Raw genomic sequence first — 16,664 nt, 5'->3', positions numbered from 1 at the left:
ACCCTCTCGATCTTCTGGAATGTCCTATTTAGGAACCTAACCAGAAATCAGAGGGCAAAGGAACCCAAATGATAACCAGCCTTATAGAACACAGAGCAGGGCAGAGAAGAATATTAAAAAAGAATTGCAGCTCTTTTTTATTTAATAAATTTATTTTAATTAGGTATATATGACAGCAGAATGCATTTTGATTCATATTCATTGTACATAATTGCAGCACAACTTTTCATTTCTCTAGTTATACATAATGTAGTGTTGCACATATGTGCAGTCGTACATGTACCTAGGGTAATGATGTCCATCTCGTTCTACCATCTTTCCTGCCCCCATGCTCCCTCCCCACCACTTCCTCCCCTTTGCCCAATTAAAGTTAAAGAAGGGCATCTAGATTGCTTCCACAGTTTAGCTATTGTGAATTGAGCTGCTACAAACATTGATGTGGCTGCGTTACTATATATAGTATGCTGATTCTAAGTCCTTTGGGTATAGACCAAGGAATGGGATAGCTGGGTCAAATGCTGGTTCCATTCCAAGTTTTCTAAGGAATCTCCATACAGCTTTCAAAAGTGGTTGCACCAATTTGTAGTGTCACCAGCAATATGTGTGAGTCTGCCTTTTCCCCCACATCCTGGCCAACATTTATTGTTGTTTGTATTCTTGATAACTGCCATTCTGACTGGAGTGAGATGAAATCTTAGCATTGCAGCTCTTATACTTGCATTCCCATGTTTCATGTTTATTGTGGCACTATTTACAGTAGCCAACATGTGAAATCAGTCAAAGTGCCCATCAACAGATGAAGTGATAAAATAATATGATATATATATATATATATATATATATATATATATATAGAGAGAGAGAGAGAGAGAGAGAGAGAGAGAGAGAGAGTACTATTCAGCCATAAAGAAGAATCAAATCATGTCAGTTGCAATAAAATGGGGTGACCAGAGGTTATGTTAAGCAAGATAAGCCAGACACAGAAAAACCAGTACCATATGTTTTTTCTCATGTTTTCTCACATATGGATAATTGGAAGGAAAAAAAAAGATGACTTAAACATGGAAGACTGATTATTAGGAAAGGGGAAGAGGACCACAGAGAGGGGAGTAAAAGAGAGAAAAGGGAGAGTGGAATGATCAAAGCACAATAAATGCATATGTGGAAATGTCACAGTGAAATCCATTGATTTGTACAATTGATATGTGTTATAATAACAAGAATTGCAGCTCTTATGAGTGTGAGTTAGCTTTAGCACCCCTACTCAATAGATGGTTTGATTTACCAGAAAATAAAAGCAATTGAAATGGAAATCCTGGAAGAAAAAGAGAAAGAACTTCTGGGAATTAGGGTGTTCTAAATAGCCAGATATTCTCAGGATTTAGAAAGCCACGTGCAAGCCGAGGGTGGAACGCATGCTGGAAAAGGCCTGAAAAGATGAAGCCTTTGCCTCTGGCTGGTCTCCAGGCTCCGTGCAAGCAGGAAACAGAAGGCTGAGGCAGAGGTGTGGAGCCCAGTCTGAGTAATGAAGGAGTGTTCTAGGACGGAGCCAATCTCCCATGACTGGGAGAAGCTTTTCTTCTTTATTTTCCCCTTTCTCCTGCCATTTTTCCCCCTTTTAAATCTTTTCTTTCTCTTTTTCTCTTATGTTAATCAAGAGTCCTATCATGGCAAAACTGACCTTCAAAAATGAGGGAGAGGGACTGGGATTGTGGCTCAGTGGCAGAGCATTTGTCTAATACATGTGGGGCACTGGGTTTGATCCTTAGCACCACATAAAAATAAACAAAATAAAGGTATTGTCCATCTATAACAAAAAAAAATGAGGGAGATATTAAGACATTCCCAGATAAAAGCTGAGAATTTGGTCTTGATAAACCACTCTACAAAAGTATGTTTTAAGGGAACACTTTTTGCTGAAATGACAGGGCACTGGAGAGTAACCGGAAGCCATATGAAGAAGCCACAGAAAGAACTCCAATACAGGTAACCATATAAGAAATAAAAACCTCACAACTTTTAGTTTGTAACTCCTCTTTTATATTTCCTACATGATTTTAAAGATAAATACATAACAAACATTATATCATTTTGTATGTATAAAGGTATAATTTGTGACAATAACAACATAAAGCAGGGGGCAGAACTGTATAGGAACAGAGGTTATGTGATATTGAAGCTACACTGGTATCAATTCAAGCTAGGTTGTTATAAGTTTAGAATGTTTATTGTAACCCCTATGACAACCACTTAAAAATCTTTAAAACTCATATGAAAGAAATAAGAAGGGTAGGGCTGGGGTTGTAGCTCAGGGGAAGAGCGCTTGCCTAGCATGTGTGAGGCCCTGGGTTCCATCCTCAGCACCACATGCAAATAAACAAAATAAAGGTCCATCAACAACTAAAAAATATTTTTGAAAAATAAAGAAATAAGAAGGGTATCAAAATTTACATTCCACAAAGTCAACCAAATATAAAAAAGGACAGTAATAGAGGAAATAAGACAGAAAAGGATAAGACACACTGAAAACAAACAGCAAAATGGCATTCCGTTCTTATCAGTTATTCCTTTATGTAAATAGATAACATTTTGAAATCAAAAGATAAAGAGATTGGCAGCACGTGTGTTTTAAAATGATGCAACCGTAAACACTTTCCACAAAGAGACTCGATTTAGATCCAAAGACCCAAATAGATTGAAAGTGGAAAGATGGTGCCATGAATCGAATTTACATCCCCCACAAAATGTGTTAAAATCCTAACACCCAATACCTGTGAATGTGAACTATCTGTGAATGTGAACTCTTTTGGAAATAGGGTCTTTGCAGACAACCAAAGTATGATGAGGTCATTAGGGTGGATCCTAGTTCAATATGAGCAGAAAGCTGATAGAAAGAAGGCCAAGTAGAAAGGCAGCAGAGATGGGAGCCATGTAGCCACAAGCCAAGGAATGCCTGGGACTCCCAGAAGCTGAAAGAGGCAAGGAAGGATTCAAGGAAGGTTCCTGCCAGAGAAACTCCAGAGGGGAGCCTGACCCCGATAACACCTCTATTCAACATTTCTGACCTCCAGAACGGTGAGACAGATGTTCATATTACTTTATGCCATTCTGTGACACTTCGTTACAGTATCCCTAGGAAACTAATACAGAGGGGAAAAGGGTATTCCATGAAAATAGCAATCAACACAGAACAGGAATGGCTACACGAATATCAATTTAAGCCAAAAACTGTCAGAAGAGAAATAGAAGATGATTTTACATTGATGAAAGAGTAAATTCATCAAAAGGATGTAAAAATTATACACATTTACACCAACAGGATAACTCAAAAAAATGTGGAAAAATACTGCCATGATTGAAGGAAGTTCTACAACATTAGGTGGAAACTTCAATACCCCAAAATTGCTACAGCATCTAGAGAGAAAATCAAAGAAAAAAAATCAAGTATTTTAAACAACCTAGACCAACCAGACCTTTACAAACCAACAAGACCTAACAAACTTCACCTAACAACAGTATTAACAATCTTCTCCAATGAGTATGGAACATTCTCCAGGTTAGGCCACAAAACAGACTCAATGAGTTTTAAAAGATTAAAATCATACAGTGCACGTTCTCTGACCACAATGGAATGCACCTAGAAATAACAACAAAGGGAAAACTGGAAAATTCATAAAATGGGAAATTAAAAAGCACTCTTAAATAATGAATGGATCAAAGAGAAATAACAAGGAATGTTAGAAAAATACTTAGAAATGAATGAAAAAGAAAATACAGCATACCTGAACTTACAGGATACAGAAAAAGCAAGGGTCAGAGAAAAATTCATAGCTATAAACATCTATAGATACTCCCAAATTTATTATAGCATTATTACATCTTGATAATGAGTTGAAGATATTATAAGTCAAAAATGTACTTAATACATTTAACACTATTTACCAAATATCAGAGCTTAGTAACATAGGACAAGTAGAACGAAACAGACATTATTACTGTATGTATATATGTGATTGCATGACCAATGTGATTCCACAACATGTATGCTCAGAAAAATGAGAAATTATATCTCATCTATACATGATATATCAAAGTGCATAAATGCATTCAACTTCATGTATAACTAATTAAAGCAAATTTTTTTAAAGAGAGTGAGAGAGAGAGAATTTTTTAATATTTATTTTTTTTTTCTAAAGAGAGAGTGAGAGAGGAGAAAGAGAGAGAGAGAGAGAGAGAGAGAGAATTTTTTTTTTTGAGAATTTTTAATATTTATTTTTTAGTTTTCGGCGGACACAACATCTTTGTTTGTATGTGGTGCTGAGGATCGAACCCGGGCCGCACACACGTCAGGCCAGCGCGCTACCGCTTGAGCCACATCCCCAGCCCCTTAAAGCGAATTTTTTTTAAAAAAAATTTAAATAAAGTAAATGGGAGAATGTGAAAAAAGAGTGAAAGAAAGCTGACAAAAAGGGATTGAAAAAGAATACTACAAACAATCATATGTCAAAAAAATCAATAATAGCTATACATGGTAGCACATACCAATAATCCCAGCAACTGGGGAGGCTAAGGCAAGATCACAAGTTTGAGACCAGCCTGGGCAATTTAGTGAGACCTTGTCTGTCTCAAAATTAAAATAAATAAATAAATAAAAAGGGCTGGAGATGTGGAGATGTAGCTCAGTGGTAGAGTGCCCCTGGATTCAGTCCCTACTACCACACACACACACACACACACACACAAAAAGTGGATCAAGGTTCTAAATGTAAGAGCTAAAACTACAAAACTCTTAGAACAACACAGAGGTAAATTTTCATGGCCTTGAGTAAGAAAAACAAAGTTAGATAATCTAGATGAAACGAGCAAATTCCTAGAAACACACAATCAACAAAATTGACTCAAGAAGAAATAAAAAATCTGAGCAGAGTCCTAACGAGTAAATGGGTAGTTAAAAAAAAAAAAAAAAAAAAAAAAAGCCCAACAAAGAAAAGTCCAGGAACAGATGGCTTCAGCGTTGAATCATACCAAACATTTAAAGAAAAATTAACACCAATCCTTCTCAAAATTTTCAGAAAACTAAAGATTAGAGAACACTTCCTACTCAACATATGAGGCCAGCATTACCCTGACACCAAAACCAGATCAAGAGCTGAAAAGAAAAGAAAATTACAAGCTGACATTCTCAACATATATGAATATAGATTGCAAAAATCCTCAAAAAACTGCTAGTAAACCAAATCCAACAGAATATTAAAAGATTACAGACCATGAACCAAATGGTTTTTATACCAGAAATGTAAGGATGATTCAACATTTTTTTAAAAAGCAGATGATGTAATTCATCATATTATAGAATGAAGGGAAAACACCGTGTGGTCATCTGAATGATGCAAAAAAAAAATCATTTAACAAAATGAAAAAAAAAAACACAGAGAAAACTAGGAATAGAAGAGCTCTTCCTCAATGTAATTAAGGGCATTTATTGATTACCCACAGCTAGTATTGTACTCAGTGGCAAAAGTCTGAAAACTTCCCTCAGGAACAAGACAAGAATGACCACTTTCACTAATGCTATCATTGTATTGGAAATATTAGGTAAGAGAAATATTAGGTAAAAAAATAATAATAGAAGACATAGGATTTAGAAAGAAGTAGTAAAACTATTTCTTTATGCACATGGCAAGATCCTCTATATAGAAAATCCCCCAAAACCCATAAAAGAAAATGAGCTACTAAGCAAATTCAGTAGTTTTGAGTATAACATCAATACTGAAAAATCAATTTTATTGCTATACAACAACAGCAAACAAAGCTGAAAAAAAAGAAAAAAACTCAACTTACAAAATCATCCAAAAGACAAAAAAGCCTTAGAATAATAAATTTAAGGAGGTGAAAGACTAAGAAAGTAATATGGCAAATAATTGCAGTTTGTGAACTTAGGAAAAAGAATATAAGATATTACCATGATTTGGATGGACCTGGTTTATCTCCCAAAGGTTCACATGCTGGAAGCTTGGTCCCTAGTGGAGTCCTGTGAGAGATAGTGGGACCTAGTGCAAGGTGATTAGGTCAAATGGGGGTTCTGCACTTAGAAGGGATTATCGTTGATCTTGCAGGAACCCAGTTAGTTCTCACAGGAGTGGGTTGTTAGAGAGCAAAGCCACACCACGCACTTGGCCCCTTCTGCACACAGTTCCCTTTCTGATTGTCTACCACGTGGTAACACAGTCAAGGGGACCCCTCACCAGAGACTGAACAAATGAGGTTGCCCAATCTTGGACTTTCAGCTTCCAAAACTGGAACCCAAAGAAACCTTTTTTTTTTTTTTAAATAAAATATCTAGCTTTGGATTTTATTTGTTAGAGCTGAAAACGGGATAATACATATAGGTATTTATTGAAGGGTTATTTCAAATTTTATAGAGAAGTGACTTTTCAAAATAAAATGTTGAGGAAAAACTTGTTCAAATAACAATATTATTTTATTATATTATTAGCTTCAATATATAGAATTAAAAATTGGCAAAATTCCAAAGAAAAGTTGGCAAATTCACCATCCAAGTGAGAGATTTTAATGAACTCTGTTAATAACCAGTAAAGCAGATTGAAAAATCAAGAAGCTTGCACAAGGCCCTAGGTGAGATTCCCAGTTCCACTCCCCAGATCAAAAAGAATAAAGAATATCTGAACAAGTTTGATTTAATAGATACATATTTATACAACAACTGCAAAACAAAAAAGTGAAACCTTTTCAATCACATGGAGTATATACGAAAATTGACCAGGTGTCAGGAGATACAGTGTCTCAATAAATTTGGATGAATCAATATCACACAGAAAACATCATGACTGCAATGCTGCTGATTATACTAAATCTATGAAGATACAAATTTGGAAATTTTAAAACATACTTCTAGGGCTGGGGATGTGGCTCAAGCGGTAGCGCGCTCGCCTGTCATGCGTGCGGCCCGGGTTCGATCCTCAGCACCACATACCAACAAAGATGTTGTGTCCGCCGAGAACTAAAAAATAAAAAAATATTAAAAAAAAAAAAAACATACTTCTAAATCTAATTTTCATCATGAAAATTAGAAAAAAAAATGGTACTAGGAATATATGTATAGTCAAACTTTAGAAAAAATAAAAACTAAAAATTAATAAGACCCAACTTTTTGTTTGTTTTTGTTTTGTGATGCTGGAAATTGAACCCTCGTGTTCACAAGGCAAGTGTTCCACCACTAAACTACATGTCTCTAGCCCTAGGCCTAACTTTAAATATTAGAAAAAGTGCAACATAACAAAGATATTAAAAGTTGGAAGATAATTAAAACATAAATTAATGAAATAAAAATAAATATATACCAAAGAGCATTAACAAAGAAAAAAAGTTATTTTGAAACAATGATAAAATTGGCAACAAAGACTATTCAATATAAAGGAAAGGAATAAATTAAAGTATTAGAAAGTAAGTACAGATGCAGCATATACTAAAAAACTAACACAAAACATTAGGAAGATATGTATGCCCATAAATTTGAGAACTTGAATGAAAAGAACAACTTAGAAAACAACCTGAAAATTAAAAAAAAATTACAAGTTAATTTATGATGATAACATAATTTGATACCAAAGTCAAGCAAGGTTATTACAAGGAAGAAATTTCAACTCATTCTCACTCATGAACATAAATGCAATAATCATAATTAAAAAGTAGTAACCCAAATTGGAATGGTTCTAGACTTTGCAGTGTTTTCAAAAAAGGGATCCTTGGGCTGGGGATGTGGCTCAAGCGCTCGCCTGACATGCGTGTGGCCCGGGTTCAATCCTCAGCACCACAATCAAAACAAAAGATGTTGTGTCCGCTGAAAACTAAAAAATAAATATTAAAATTCTCTCTCTCTCTCTCTCTCTCTCTCTCTCTCTCTCTCTCTCTCTCTCTCAAAAAAAAAAAAAAAATAGGGATCCATGGGCTGGGGCTGTAGCTCAGTGGTAAAGCACCTGCCTTGCATGTGTGAGGCACCGGGTTCAATCCTCAGCAACACATAAAAGTAAATAAGTAAATATATATAGATATTTTTTTTAAAATAACTAAGGAAACTAAAAAAAGTTTATTTTAAAAAGTGATTCATCATGAATAAGCCTATTCTCCAGCCAAATCACCTTGGTTTACTGTTACTAAGTGCTTAACATGCATTCAACTTTCACATTAAAACCTTGTAAGATAGAAATTGTACTATTATTCCTGTTTTACAGACGAGAAACCCAAGGTGTTGACAATTTAAGGAAACAGTCCATGTCCTAAGCTGAGTTGTACTCTCAAGAGCTTTCCAAGCTTTCAACCCAGGTTAATTCTTGAGTTGGAACTCGTTTCAGGAGCTGGGGCACTTTCTGAAGTGGCTTCATTTGTATGTAACTGTAATGCCCAACTAAAGGAAATATAAACAATGAAAAAGTCTGGCACTAGCTACTTTTAAAGCTGGGTATAAATAACTAACTTAACATTCGAGGCTTTGGTTGGCTTTTGTGTGATTCTCATGGCTTTCCTTCAGAGTGACAGATCACCACCCAGCTCCAAGCATCACATTCTGACATGCTCACAAAAAGTATTAAAATACAGTTGAAAATTGGTAGGGATTTTTCCTCATACATTTTTTTTTCTGCGTGAAAATCTTCCCAAAAGCTCCATGAAGAACTACCTAGATGTTTAATTAGCTATATATAAATTTGTCAAACCCTAAACCAGATACACGGATATAGAATAACTATCATCAATTGCAATTCGCTGCCTAGACTGCCCACCTCCCCCAAGCATGTTGCCACTCAATAACTGAGAAAAAAATGGCAATTCTATTTCCAAGGGAGAAGAAGAAATGACGGTTGGGGTGGCAACCAGTGAGATGTCAACAGTCATTTTGATTTTACCTATGTACCATAATTTAATTAAAGTGATCCCATGTTGAAAGATACTTAGGTTATTACTTTTACACTATTAAAAAGAAAGCTACAATAAACATTTCTAACACTTTTATATTTTTAATTTTTCCTCAACATAAATTCCTAGAATTTTTGTATCAAAGCTGATTTTTAGGCCTTAAATATACATACATATGTATATCGCCAAGCTACAATCCAAAATATTTATGCAGATGTAAGCTCACACCAAAAGTATAAGAGTACCCATTTCTTCACACTTTCAAAAATGTTAATTAACTTCACCATTGCTTTAAATATTTGAAAATACAAAAAAATTATATAAATGTCTTCTTTTAAGGCTTAGCTTTAAAATTACAAAACAAAAATTGTTTATTGATAAAAATTTAATAGTCCAAATGTATAAAGCAAAAAGTACCTCCTTTTCCCAGCCCACTGCCACCATTCTCATTCCCCGGGGGGAATCACTGTCAACTATTTGTCAACTCCACAGCTGCAGAGATCTTGTTCATTTATGGCTCTCTAGTTGATGGCCCGATTTTTGGCATATTCTGCACTTAATAAATGTCCGTTTATAAAAATGGCATCATAGCTACATTATTTTCCAACTAATAAATTCTACCCAACAGCATACTATAAATATCTTTCTGTACTTTCTATACTTTGCATATAGGTCTGCTTCATAAAAAAATAAATAAATGCAGGAGAGCACTTGCCTCGCATGTGTGAGGCACTGGGTTTGATCCTTAACATCACATAAAAATAAACAAATAAAATTAAGGCAGGCTGTCCATCTACAACTACAAAATATATATATATTTTTAAATGTAGGGCTGGTGATGTATAGAGTTCTTGCCTTGCATGTGTGAGGCCCTATGTTCCATCTCTAGCACCACTAAATAAATTAATTTTTAAAATAAATAAATGCATAGTGTTTCATTGTACGACCATGACATAATTTATCAAACCCCTACTTAGATTCTTCCATTATTTCACTAGTATAAGCACCACTCACAGAAATATCCTTGGAAATATATCTCTGTGCAAATATTTCTAAGCAATAAGATCCAATAACAGTTTCAAGGTTAAAAAAAACGTGTGTGTGTATGTGTGTGTGTCTCAAAACTGAGCATAGTGTCACATGCCTATAATTACATTTACTCAAGAGGCTGAAGCAGGAGGATAGCAATTTTGAGGTCAGCCTCAGCAACTTAATGAGATCCTGTCACACAATAAAAAACAAAAAGGGCTGTGGATATAGCTCAGTGATAAACACCCCTGGATTCAATCCCTAGTATTTGTCCCAAAAGTGTGAAATTGTTTTCTTCCATATCTAAATGTTTCCCTATTCTTAAGTCAGCATTTGATATTGAAAATATTTAGGCATTCTATTAGACATAAAATTTTTCCTCATTATTTGAATTTTAGACATAATCAATTAGGCAATAACCAATATTTTTCTTATGATTACTGGCAATTTGTATTTCATCTGTAAATGCCTTGTTAGGTCCCTTACCTATTTTCCTATTAGTTTTTGTCTTTTTCTTACTTATCTCAAGGAATTTGAGATATATAATTAATATATTTTATATATATATATAATATATATAATTAATATACTTTAATTACCTTTAGTCTACTACATATTTTGAAATATTTTCTCCCCGATTTGTTTTTTTTTTCTCTCTTTCATTGTGGTATCACAGATCTTATATTCAAGTTTCTTTTTTTTAATATACATAAATATTTAGTTGTAGAAGGACACAATACCTTTATTTATTTATTTATTTATTTTAAATGAAAGTTTTTTTTTTTTAAAGAGAGAGAGAAAGAGAGAATTTTTTAATATTTATTTTTTAGTTCTCGGCAGACACAACATCTTTATTTGTATGTGGTGCTGAGGACCGAACCCAGCGCCGCATGCATGCCAGGCCGCTGAGCGGGCCACATCCCTCAGCCCTAATTTTATTTATTTTTATGTGGTGCTGAGGATCAAACCCAGTGTCTCACATGTACCCCTGACCTTCAATCCTATCCCCTCAAATTTATCTTTTTGGGTATAGTACCATGGTGATTTAATTACCATAGCTTTATATAATATTTTGCTATCTGGTATCATAAGCCACTCATCAAAACTCTTTTCAAAAATGTTTTGATTTTAGGACTGGGATTGTGGCTCAGTGGTAGAGTTCTTGCCTAGAGTGCATGAGGCACTGGGTTCAATTCTTGGCACCACATTAAATAAATAAATAAATAAAGGTATTGTGTCTGCCCGAAATTTATACACACACACACACACACACACACACACACACATTTTGACTTTAGCTGTCCCTGTCTCTAAATAAAATACAAAATGGGGCTGGGGATGTGGCTCAGTGGTTGAGTGTCTCTGAGTTTAATCCCTGGTACATGCCCCCTCCCCCACAAAAAAAAAATGTTTTAACTTTTTACATTTCCAATTTAATTCATTAGCTTTCCCAGAAAGTTTTTCCTCCTATTCAAAAATTGTTTTACTGGACTACCATATCAAATCACCCAATTCAAACATCTTTGTATCTCCACTGAGTCTTTCCTCTCTCTCCCCAGTAAACTTTCTTCAAGATTTCTCAAACCTTCCCCTGTTCACTGCTCCCATAGTCATTGATTTATTGCAGTCCTCTTTGCTTCTGAGTTACTGCAATAATCTCCAAACAGGCCTCCCAATCTCCAATCTCACCCTCCTCCAATCCATTCTCTACACTGTGATCAGACAACACTTCCCAAAAAAAGAAAATCTGGTTATGTGACTACATGCTTGAAATTCTATGAGGTAAAGTTTGGACCCTCCAATTTCTGGCAATGTTTACCTATCAGTCTAGTCTCTTTCTCTTCCTTCTTCCTTGTTAATTCATGGTGATTTTCTTCTTTTTCTTTCATGACTCTTCATCTCTTGGTAGAAACTTTTCCTTTTCTTTTATGTTTAATCATCTTTTATTCTCCTGAAAGCTCTGCTGAAGCATCACCTTCCCCAGAACCATCCGTCTGTGATCCCACAGCATTAGTGCCCACATACTTCTGTCATAACACCTGTCAAACCACTCAGTACATGAATGTTCATAGTAATTCTATTCTAGCCCCCAAATAATCTAAATGTCCATTAATAATAAAATGGATCAATAAATATAGTTTGTTCATACACTGGGATGCTCAGTACCAATAAATAAACAGCAAGCCTCTGAGACATAAAACAACTCGGATAAATCCTACAGACATAATGTGAATACAAGAAGACACAGACTCTTAAGATGCATAATATACCATCTCCCCCAGCCACACTGGAAAACCTAATGAGTCACAAGACACTGGGGTAGGGTATACAGCTGGATCATGCCTCCAAAGTGAGAAAAAAATTAGGTGTAGATTGAGCTCTTCTTCACTCTGCATAACAAATCTTTTTACAATAAGACTAGAAAGAATCAAACTATTGTACAGTAATTAACCATGTCCCAGGGGAAAGGTCAAAAACATAGGATACAAAATACCTAGCATCCAGCAAGGTGATATCACCATATCCTGAATCCAGTAAAAAATTGCCAGACATGAAAAACACCAAGGGAAAAATGACTCATAATGAGGAGAAAATTCCATCAATTGAAACCAATCCAGATTTAACAAAGCTGAAAAACTTAGTAAACATTATTATAACAGCATACTTGCTACTTGTTCAAAAATTAAATGAAAATATAGTACATATGAAAAAAGAAATTCAGCTAAAACTTTCAGAGATTAAAACCACAATGGATGAAATGGAAAACACTCTGGATGATATTAATAACAGATTTGACATTGTTAGAAGAAATTAATAACAGAGGAGGAAAGATTACTTGATTTATAGAAATAGCAAATAAAACCTAGAGACAAAAAGTAATTTTTAAAATAAATAGAACATGAATGATCCACAAGATAATTTCAGGAGCCTAGCATATGCTTAGAGTCCTTCGTGGAGAGGAAATATGGTGGCAAAATAAAAAAAAAAAGTATTTGAAGAAAGACTAAAATCTTTCAAATTTGATGGAAATTATATACCCAACCTATTCAAGAAGTTTAAGCACTCCTGAGCATAAAAACATGAGGAAAAACTACACCAAAGCCCATCATAATTTAATTACTCAATACCAGTGATAAAGAGAAAATGTAAAAAGTAGCTGGAGGAAAAAAAGACACATTATGGAGAGAGCAATAAAGATAAGGATAATAGCATGGTTCTTATCAGACACAGGCAATAGAAAAGCCAGTGATGCAACACTGTTAAAATACCAAAAGGGAAAAAAAAAAACCTGTCAACCTAGAATTCTATACCTAATAAAAATATCTTTCAAAGAAAGGTGAAATAGACTTTTTCAAACATATATATAAAAGCTGAAACATCCCTCATAGAAGACCTGCACTACAAGAAATGTTAAATGAAATCCTTAAGGCAGAAGAAAAATGATACTCAATGGAAATTAGGGATCTATACAAAAGAAGGCAGATCAGTGGAAATCATAATTCTCTGAAAAAAATATATAAGAAATGTTTATTTAAATAACTTTTGAAGACATTAACAAATAAAATAACAGTCCTATATCATGGAGTTTGTAATATATGTAAAAGTATAAAGACAACTCTCATAAGGCTGTTATACATAAAGTATAGTGTAAGATGATAATATCACTTGAAGGAAGTGAAAATATGCATTATAACCCCTACAGAAATCTCTAACAAAGAGTTATAACTAGGACAGGAGGTACAGCTCAGTGGGGGAGCACTTCCCTAGCATTGTGAGGCTCTGGGTTCCATCCCCAGCAGAGCAGGAAAAAAAAAGTTATAGCTAATAATAACATTAAATGTAAATATAAAACCTTTAGGGAAAAACATAGGGGAGAAGTTCTATAACATTGGTCTGAACAATGATTTTTTTATATTAACCTAAAAACATGAGCCAAAAAAGCAAAAATAGACAAAAAGCATTACATCAAATTAAAAAACTTCTGGCTGGGTGTGGTGATATGAGCCTGGAATTCCAGCTACTTGGACTAAGGCAAGAGGATTGCAAGTTCAAGGGCAGCCTGGACAAACAAAAAGTGATAAGGGTTAGGGATGTAAGTTTTGTGGTAGAGCACCCCCAGTACCACCAACAAAACAAAACAAAACAAAAGCTTCTGCACAGCAAAGAAAGCAATTAACTAAAGAGACAACCTACTGAATGGGAGAAAATATTTACAAACCATACCTCTGATGAGGAATTACTATTCAAAATACATTAAAAACTCAACTCAATAACAAGAAAACAAATAGTCTGCTTTATAAACGTAATATATATTTCTAAAAGAAGCCATACAAATGGCCAAAAAAATAGATAAAAAACTCTCAACCCACTAATAAGGAAAATGCCAATTAAACCCATCAAGAGAAATCACCTCACACCTGTTAAAATTATTGTTTTCAAAAAAAGACAGCAAAAAGATAATAAGTGTTGGTTAGGATGTGGAGAAATTGTAATGCTTATACACTGTTGGTAGAATTTAAATTAGTATAGTCTCTGTAGAAAAAAGTATGGAGGTTCCTTGAAAAATTAAATATACGGCTACCATAGGATCCAGCAATCACACTTTTGGATATTTACTTAAAAGATTTGAAGTCAGGGGCTGGGGTTGTGGCTCAGCAGTAGAGCACTTGTCTAGCACGTGCAAGGCCCTGGGTTCGATTCTCATCACCACAAATAAATAAATAAATAAAATTAAAAGGTATTGTGTCCAACTATAACTAAAAAAAAAAATAAATATTAAAAAAGTTGTGGGGCTGGGGTTGTGGCTCAGAGGTAGAGAACTTGCCCAGCACACATGAGGCACTGGGTTCGATCCTCAGCACCACATAAAAATAAAATAAAGGAATTGTGTCCACCTACAACTAAATATATATATATTTTTTAAAAATTGTGTATTTAAAATAAAAAGATTTGAAGTCAGTAAGTCAAACAGACGTCTGCATTCCTGTAGTCATTGCAGCATTTTTTCGCAATAATCAAGATATGGAATCAATTAAGTATCCATTAATGAACAGATGAATAAAGAAAATGGGCCATACAGCCAGGCACAGTGGTGAACACTTGTAATCCCAGCAGCACCGGAGGCTGATGCAGGAGAACTGAAAGTTCAAAGCCAGCCTCAGCAACAGTGAAGCACTAAATAGCTGAGATTCTGTCTCTAAATAAAATACAAATTAGGGCTGGCTCACTGGTTGAGTACCCCTGAGTTCACTCACTGGTATCCCCCACCAAAAAAGAAAATGAGGTACACATACACAATGGAATACTATTCTCCCTTTAAAAGGAAGCAAATTCAGTCATTTAGAACAAGTGAATGAACTCGGAGGACATTATGTTAAGTGAAATAAGCCAGGCATAGATAGATAAATATTGCCTGATTTCACTTACACATGGAAACTAAAAAAGTCAAACTTAGAAGATGAGAGTAGAAAGGTGGTTACTAGGAGATGGAGGTGGTGAGGACAGAGGTTGGGATTGAGAAGATGTTGGTCAAAGACACAAAATTCCAGTTAGGAGAAATAGGTTCAGAAAATCTGTGTACAACTTGGTGATCATAGTTAATAAAATTATATTGTATAGGGCTGGGGATATGGCTCAAGTGGTAATAGCTCTCGCCTGGCATGCGCAGGGCGCTGGGTTTGATCCTTGTGTCCACCGAAAACTGAAGAATAAATATTACAAAAAAATTATATTGTATACTTAAAATTGCTAAGAAAGAAGGTTTTTGTTGTTTTGTTTTTTCAGTGCTGAGAATCAAACCCAGGGCTTCATACGTGTAAGGCAAGCTCTCTACCACCAAGCCACATCCCCAGCCCTGACAGTAGATTTAAAGTGTTCTCATCTCAAAAAGAAAGAAGTATGTGAGGTGATAAACATATTAATAAGCTTGTTTTAGCCATTCACAATGAATATTTGTTTTAAAACATCATGTTGGGACTGGGGACTTGACTCAATGGTAGTGCGCTTGCTTGGCATGTATGAGGTTTGGGTTTGAAACCTAACGGTGCCAAAAAAAAAATATGTGCCATAAATATATGTGGTTTTAATTTTTCAATTAAATGTATAAAAATATAAGCAAAAATGTAAATAACATAAACATACCCAATTAAACTGCAGAGCCTGTTAGATTGGATAAAAAGGAAAACATGATATGCTGTTTATAAGAAACATACTTTAAATACAAAATATCAACAGGTTACAAGTTTAAAAAGTAAAAAAAAAAATACATCATGTTAACACCAATAAAAGAAGGAATGAATGCCTATACTAATCACTAACAAAGAATGTTATCAGATCCTTACAGGTCATTTCATAATGATGAAGAGGTCAATTTGAGCATACCATAATCTAAAAACATTCACCAAACAAGATAGCTTCAAAATACATGTAACAAAACTTGATAGAACTACAAAGAGAAATATAAAATCCACAATTGTAATAGAAGATTTCAATAACCTTCCTCTCAATAATTAAAAGAGCAAAGTAACAGAAAATCAGTAATGGTAGAGTAGGGATTTTACAAACACTATCAACCAAGTTGACATAGCTGATGTGTAGAGATGTCTACTCAACAATAGCAGAATACACATTCTTTTCAAGTGTGCATGGAATATTCTAATACCTTAATTTTTTTTTAGTTGTAGATGGACACAGTACCTTTATTT

The sequence above is a fragment of the Spermophilus citellus genome, assembly GCF_964194105.1.
Source record: "Spermophilus citellus genome assembly, chromosome: 4".
Lineage (NCBI taxonomy): Eukaryota > Metazoa > Chordata > Mammalia > Rodentia > Sciuridae > Spermophilus > Spermophilus citellus.
The sequence above is the reverse complement of the archived record's forward strand: the minus strand, read 5'-3'. Positions refer to the sequence as shown.